This window comes from Cucurbita pepo, chromosome LG01 (genome assembly GCF_002806865.2).
Source record: "Cucurbita pepo subsp. pepo cultivar mu-cu-16 chromosome LG01, ASM280686v2, whole genome shotgun sequence".
Lineage (NCBI taxonomy): Eukaryota > Viridiplantae > Streptophyta > Magnoliopsida > Cucurbitales > Cucurbitaceae > Cucurbita > Cucurbita pepo.
Window position 1 is genome coordinate 15,281,227 of NC_036638.1, and position 8,082 is coordinate 15,289,308.

General features: G+C 38.6%; 1 long non-coding RNA gene across 1 annotated transcript; it reads left to right on the plus strand.

Moving 5' to 3' along the window:
- The first annotated feature begins 793 nt into the window (after positions 1–793).
- Positions 794–3,265, plus strand: LOC111779326. The gene is made up of 3 exons (XR_002812675.1): positions 794–1,207; positions 1,468–1,545; positions 3,063–3,265. It is a non-coding gene; the product is annotated as an uncharacterized LOC111779326 (long non-coding RNA).
- The last annotated feature ends 4,817 nt before the right edge of the window (positions 3,266–8,082 follow it).

The window sequence follows — 8,082 nt, forward strand, 5'->3', positions numbered from 1 at the left end:
GAGGAAGGAACAATGCTGACTGAGGCACAAAAGAGCCACCTTGATGATGCTAGACTCAAAGATCATCAAGTAAATCATTATCTCTTCCAGACAATTGATCGTACTGTCTTTGAACAAATCTTGGATTGTCGCACAACTGAGATTGTTTGGGATTCAATGAAACGAAAATTTGGTGGAAACCAAAAAGTGAAGAAATCTCTTCTTAATGCATTAAGGAGAGAATTTGAGATCTTAGATATGAAGAAGGATGAAAGTATCATAAATTATTTTGCAAGAGTGATGATAATCTCCAACAAGATAAGAAGCAATGGAGAAGATATGTCAGACAAGAAAATTGTAAAAAAATTCTGTGTACCGTGGCTGAAAAATTTATGTAGTATCCATTGAGGAATCCAAAGATACTGATAACATGTCCATTGATGAATTACGAGGTTTATTAGTGGTGCAGGAACAAATTTTTTGAAGATCCAGCATTAATGGAGAGGAGCAAGTTCTTAAAGTCGAAGGATAACGAAAATAAGTAACAGAGGAAGAGGAAGAGGGGAGAGTAAGAACGACTTTCAACAAAGTAACTATTGAATGTTATTGGTGTCATGACTTAAGAAATTTTCAATATAAATGTCGAAAGATAAATAAATAATTGAATTATGGAGAGAGAGGAGAATGAAATGCTATTAATAGCTCATATCGATAGACATTGTAATGGGCAATGCCCATTGTATAAAAAGTAAAATAAATAATAATAATAATAATAATAATAATAAAATAAAAATAAAAAAGGAAGAAAGAAAGAAAGCGTGTGGCAGGTGGGACTCTGCCCTGCCACCGCCGAAAACCGCAGGCAGCAAAAGACTGTGGAGTAGCCCATTTTCAAAGACTTTTGGAGGGCAGAAGAAGGGGGTTTGAGAGACGTCGGATATGGAGGAGGAGCTCATGAACTGTTGGAGACCAACCATTGGGAGAACTCGTTGCGAGTCCACGTCGGCCGGAAACTTCGCGATTGAGACCCACAAGCGCCATCTGATCGATTAGGGAAAAAGTTGAGGACTTCCACCGCCGAGGCTTGGAGCTTGAGGTTAGTGGAGAAAAAGAGTCAAAATGGGCAGAAGGGAACGGAGAATCGAGATATCACTTTGGATCTACGAGATTTGAGGATTGTGGGCGTCAGAAACAAATCAGAGGATGAGGCGACGACGAGCATGCAGAGGTGAGTGAAAGAGAAAGGGGGGTCAGGGGAAAACGAGGGTTCCACGTCTTGCGCGGGCCGGCGTGCGGCCAATGCAGGCGCGTGCGTTCTGCCTTGCCCACCACGGGTGCGCGAACCGGGGAGCAGCCGGCCCAACCCAAGTAGAGGTCCAGTCGACCCGACCCGACTTAATTGGGTCGGTTTGGCCCTTTTGATTTAATTCACTCGCTTTAACTCCGATCTTGGCACCATTTTCATGGTATTCCTCATTTTGCATGTAGAGGAATTATCTGAGGAGTTTGGCAAATTTTGGAACTCTCGGAAATGCAAATCCGAACAAAGAGTGTCACGCTTTTCAGGTAAGTGGCACCTCGGAAACTTGGATTTAGCTATGCTCTTAGTATGCATGAAATTATGGTACAAGAAGTATGTTTTAGAAGTTTGAGCATAGAATGAGTTGAGATGATACATGTTGAATGTGATTATGCATGTTCGCTGAAACTTTACTGAAACGCGTATGCAACCACCTTATGAACTGAGATTCATGACTAGCTTTCCATGAATAGATGATTAAGTTATGCCTCCGTCACGCATGTTACAGTATTAGCGGTTACCCGGGGACGATTAAGGGTTCGTCAACTAACCCCTAACCGTAAACCTGACTCGATTGTTAGGGGTCCGCGTAATTATAGAACTGGCCATTTTATTCTTGAGGGTACCTTGTGGGGACTTGTGGGAAGTTTGCTAGTTAATTTCCTATTAGTGAACCTGTCACGAGTGACAGGGTCCACAGTGGTACATTAGAGTTGGTCAAGGTGATCTTGCTCATGCCTATGAGTTAGTGGTTATCCAGAGACGATTAGGGGTTCACTAACTAACCTCTAATCGTAAACCTGACTCGATTGTCAGGGGTCCACGTAACTATAGAACTGGCCATTTTATTCTTGAGGGTACCTTGTGGGGACTTGTGGGAAGTTTGCCAGTTAATTTCCTATTAGTGAACCTGCCACGAGTGACAGGGGTCCACAAGGGTACATTAGAGTTGGTCGAGGTGATATTGCTCATGTCTATGAGTTAGCGGTTATCCGGGGACGACTAGGGGTTCGCCAACTGACCTTTAATCGTAAACCTGACTTGATTGTCAGGGGTCCGCGTAACTATAGAACTGGCCATTTTATTCTTGAGGGTACCTTGTGGGGACTTGTGGGAAGTTTGCCAGTTAATTTCCCATTAGTTAACCTGTCACGAGTGACAGGGGTCCATAGTGGTACATTAGAGTTGGTCGAGATTTATTGTTCATGCATATGAGTTAGCAGTTTTTCGGGGACGATTAGGGGTTCGCCAACTAACCTCTAATCGTGAACTTGACTCGATTGTCAGGGGTCCGCGTAACTATAAAACTGGTCATTTTATTATTGATGGTCCCTGTAGGGACTTATAGGAAGCTTTGCCAGTTAGTTTCTTTTAAGTGAACCTGTCATGAGTGACAGGGGTCTACAGTAGTACACTTGAGAGTTGGTCGATACCTAAAATGCATGAACCCTAAGTATCGAGGTCGCACCTCGAGGTCCTTGAGATTTGATGATGAAGAAGAGAGACTAGTAGATAAAATTAGCCTAGTGACCTAGAGAACTTAAGAGTATTCCGAGGGCTGGAGGTCCAGATAGGACCATGAACCAAGAGAAGCTAGAATGAGAAAATTTAGGGTGTGGCCTAGGAAGAGCCTATGCGAGGGGGGACAAATCCCCAAAAGAGAATAAGATACCAAACGATGCACAAGATCAATAAGACTTAACTAAGAAATACGAACTACTAGCAAGCTGCTTACTGAGTATATTTTATATACTCATTCCTACTACTTCAACTTTCTTTTCAGGTGGAGTTTGATGTAGTAGTCGAGACGGGGCACACGTGGGCTGTTGGCTGTAGAGAATCCCATCACATTTGAGTCTGTAGTCTTCTTTGTGCTTTGCCTTTAAACCGTGCATTCCATGTATTTTAAATCGTTTAATATCGAACTGATGTATTTTAGTGATCTCCTTCTCGTCTCTATAAAAGAAATTTCATTACTATATTTTAATTAAATTTCAAATTTCATGTATGTATTTAAATGTTTTAAATTTTAAGCATTTTATTACACCTTTTTTTCACTTCACTAAGTAACTGTCTTGTTGGGTTTAATGTTGGGTTTAATGTTCTAAAACTCATCGTTTGTAAACAAAAACATATTCTATTTTAAATAAATTTATTATTGTTGTTTATTCAGTAAAGATTGTTATTGAATAAAGTGAACTTTACGATCATTAATTTAAATCCAATAAACTAAGAACACCGTGGCTATAGTATGATTACTTGAACTATATGTAGAGACATAAGAGTGGATCAAGTTCAAGTATATTGTCAAAATGATCTATAGTATAAGGATAAGGCTGAGTACCTTATTCTGGGGACACTATGGATGCGGCCAACTTTTGTATATGATATAAACAATGTGATCACTAAATGGTACATGTGGAGACATGTGAGTGGGGGCGTCCTATGCAATGAGTATTGCATAAGATCGGACCATGAAGAAACCACTCTCACTTTATAATGTCGTTTACTGTTGAGACTGATTTTCTTTTCACTCGATAACCTAGGTAACTCGATTTTAATCTTGAGCTAACCATGAACTCCTGTTTATTCGGAATTATCCTTAGATTTGCATGGGTGAGAGTGGCTCTAGTTCGCCGACTCAATAGGCCTCCTATTTCAGGGGTAAGACTAGATGAATGGCTGGGGACGTGGAGTGGAAGATGGAATTCATTCCTACCCACTTTTAGGGATAGAAGAGAGGTAGTACCCTTAAGCACTGACTCTAGGTCTTGAACAAGGGGCCCCACCCTCTCATTGGCCTGAGAGGGATTCGGTTTACTGGTTGGACCACAAACCAATTGTTTATTAGAGGATCAGTGAGACATAAGGAACAAGAAGTAACTTCAGGGGTAAAACGGTAAATTGACCCAGCTCTAGTTACGAACAACCTGTGAAGGATCGACTTACTAATCATGGTTATATCAGATGGACAGAAATATATCTATAGTGAGGGGAGTGCAACTACTAGGCTATAGTGGAGTGTCCTAGTAGTTAACGAATGTTGGTTAACCAGGTTAATGAGTTTAATCGGTTAATCTTGAATCGTTGGAGCCCATGATCTATAGGTCCATTAGGTCCCTCTGCTAGCTCATATCGGACTAAACCATAGAACAGTGTGACGAGTGAGTTCGAAGTGTTCGAATTCAAATTAGGGAATATGCGTTACATATATACGATATATTTAACCGCAATTTTATTTTATTTACGAATTAAACGAAAAGAGAGAATCTGAGATATTTAAATAAGATTTAAATATCTTAATCAATTATGTGTCGGAATTGACTGGGATTGGCATTTGAATTAATATTAAATATTAATTAAATAGTTTAATTAATTATTTAATGTTACTTTAATTTGAAATTCATTATTCAAATTAATTGTTGAATTAAAATGAAGAAAGTCAAAATGTTGACTTTCATCTAATTAAAATGAAGAAAGTCAAAATGTTGACTTTCATCTAATGGAAAAATCATGTTAGTGGAATTTTGAGGTGTCAAAATTTGGTTTAACCAAACTTGCATGTTTGCCAAATAAACCCCACAAGTTTGAGTGGAATTTTGAGTGTCAAAATTTGGTTAACTCAAACATGCATGCTTGCCACATAATCTCAAACATTTGAGTGGAATTTTAAGTGTCAAGATTTGGTGATCTCAAGTTTGCATGAACATGCAAACTTGACTCTTTAAATAGAGTGATCATGATACTTGGAAGGGATGTTTCTTCATCTTGATGAAAAACCTCTCACAAGCACTCTCTTTCACGTATACAAAATCCCTCCCAAGTTTAGTCACTCACCGGATTCCACAATCCCGTTCTAAGGCCGGAGAATAGTGGAGAAGACACTAGTGGTGGTTCGAAATCGGTTCGTGAGGCAAAAGGAGTTTGAACTACAAAAGGTTAGTATTTAAACTCATTAAGTTTTAATACTTATGAACATGCTAGTTATTTACTATAATTGATGTTCTAAAAGTGCCTAAGATCCAAATTGCTTCCGCATGTGTTATATTAACACCATCAATTGGTATCAGAGCAAGTTTTAGGCACTTTATTTACATTAATTTGATCATGTTGGTACCATTTCATGAATGAAATTTTGTGGTTGATAAAGTGGATGGTTTTGGTTTTGGCATTTTTTTATGCTTCCATTTGATACAATTATTGTAATAAGCCTAATGTGTATGGGCTTTAATGAATGAAGAAAGGTCTGTAATTTTTATGGAGTCATTAGAGTCCATTTTAGGTTGTAATTGATCGAAAATGGAAGAGATAGCAAGTTGAACCGAAGAAGAAGATTGAAGAGGTGGTTCGGGTGTTTTTTCTGCCTTTGGGGTCCGGTTCAACGTTTTTAAGGGTTGGTTTGCCCAGTTTGTGATCCTCTTTAGCGTGTTTAATTAATTATGCATTATGAATGTATATTTTAATTAAATAGAAAATGTATATGCATAAAGTATGTCATATAGATTTAAAATCCCACCATAGGCTAAGCATGTTTCATGCATTCCAAGTATGTTATAAGTCTTATAATGTATAGTATGCATGTTTAGGGTTCCATGAGTGATTAATATAAATTGTTATATTATGCATGGAATGGATAATTATATAATTGTTATATAAAGCATGTTAGATGCATGTTATTGGTTATTTTTAACGTCATAAAACGAGATAGACTTTAAAATCTATAATAAACATAAGTACAGGCTCACTTAGGGTTAAGAACCAAGCACGATCAATTCTAATTGTTAAAATAGGTCGATGTCTTTTAAAATTTTGCTCACAAGAAAGCTCACCTGGCATGATCTTGTCTAAGGCTGGAGGTACTTAAGTTGTCGGTTTATGGAACACCTACTACCTGGAGATCGGACCAGTACTTAAGCTTAGTTAGCCCAGTTTTATGAGCATGCTTGAGTGATGTAAGTTTTGGAAAAATCACCTAGACTTGGGTTATATTTAATTAGTCGGAATATAACTAAGTAATGAGTATACCCAACCATCTAAAATACTTAGTGGGAGGAAAAAGGTATATAAGATACATCGTTTTCCTCTTCACGCTCTCTGAAAAATTCACACCGTGAGATTCATGCTCGGCCTCGTGTCGTCCTGGGAGCGTCCTTCATTTGGAAGGTATTTGCATGAGTCAATAACAAGGTGAATAGAGAAAGTATTTATAGTAAGTGGGAGAAGGAAGCATATCAACACGTCCTATGGTCACCACCACTAGGTTGCACCATGAGATTCCCATGTTCCGCCTGCATGTTGCCCTAGAGCAACTATCCATTCAGAGGGTCGTAACATGGGAGTGGAAACAATGCAAACTCCAGAAATGGATAGGATATCTTAGGTCCGTTCCCAACTTTGACTTTTTCATTCGATAGCATTGTTGGGACCGATCGCTGAGGTCTCAAAATGGCGGGTCACACTTACGAAGAATTACTAAGAGTTAGTATATTCTTGACCAAAATAGCAATAACTAAAAATACTATAGGAACAAGAGTTATTCTGAGATTAGTGCTTAAGTCAAGAATGTCTTGGTTTAGTGAATGAGTGATTGACTGCCCCTCGGTAGCAGTTGCTCTAACTCACTAAAGTATCGTTGCAAATTAATAATTTTTGGGTACATTATTACATTTGCTAAAACTGATTGGATTAAACAGGATTAAGTCAAAACACTAATAGAATTTTCTTTTTATCACAACATGACAAACTCAATAGTACAATTACTCGCTTCTGAGAAATTAAATGGCGACAATTACGCAACTTGGAAACCAAACCTAAACACAATACTGGTAATTGATGTTTTAAGGTTTATTTTAACTGAGGAGTGTCCTCCAAACCCCAGCTCAAATGCAAACCGAACAGTTCGGGATGCGTATGACAGATGGATAAAGGCAAATGACAAAGCCCGAGTGTATATTCTAGCCAGCATATCTGATGTTTTGGCTAAGAAACACGATGTTATAGGTACTGCTAAAGAGATTATGGAATCTCTAAAAGGGATGTTTGGACAACCGTCCTTCTCCCTTAGACATGAAGCCATAAAATACATTTACAACTGCCGTATGAAAGAAGGGACCTCAGTTAGAGAACATGTCCTGGACATGATGGTCCATTTCAATGTGGCAGAAGAAAATGAAGCTGTCATTGATGAGAAGAGTCAAGTCAGTTTTATCATGATGTCTCTTCCGAAGAGCTTCTTCCAGTTCCGCACCAATGTGGTTATGAACAAAATAGAATATAACTTGACTGCTCTTCTCAATGAGCTACAGACTTATCAGTCCCTCTTAACAAACAAGGGACAAACAGGAGAAGCAAATGTTGCTATCTCCAAGAAATTACTACGAGGATCGTCCTCCAAAAATAAGTCTGGACCTTCAACTTCTAAAAGTGTTTTGATGAAGAAGAAGGGAAAAGGGAAAAATAAGATTCCTACTAACCGCAAGAACAAGGTTCAAAAAGTAGATAAAGGAAAATGTTTCCATTGCAACGAAAACGGGCACTGGAAGAGAAACTGCCCAAAATACCTTGCAGAGAAGAAAGCCGAAAAGACACAACAAGGTAAATATGATTTACTCGTTGTAGAAATGTGTTTAGTAGAGTATGACAACTCAACTTGGATACTAGATTCAGGGGCGACTAATCATATTTGTTCTTTTTACCAGGAAACTAGCTCCTGGAGAATGCTTGCGGACGGCGAGATAACACTCAGGGTTGGAACAGGAGAGGTTGTCTCAGCAAGATCAGTAGGAAATTTAAAGTTGTTTTTT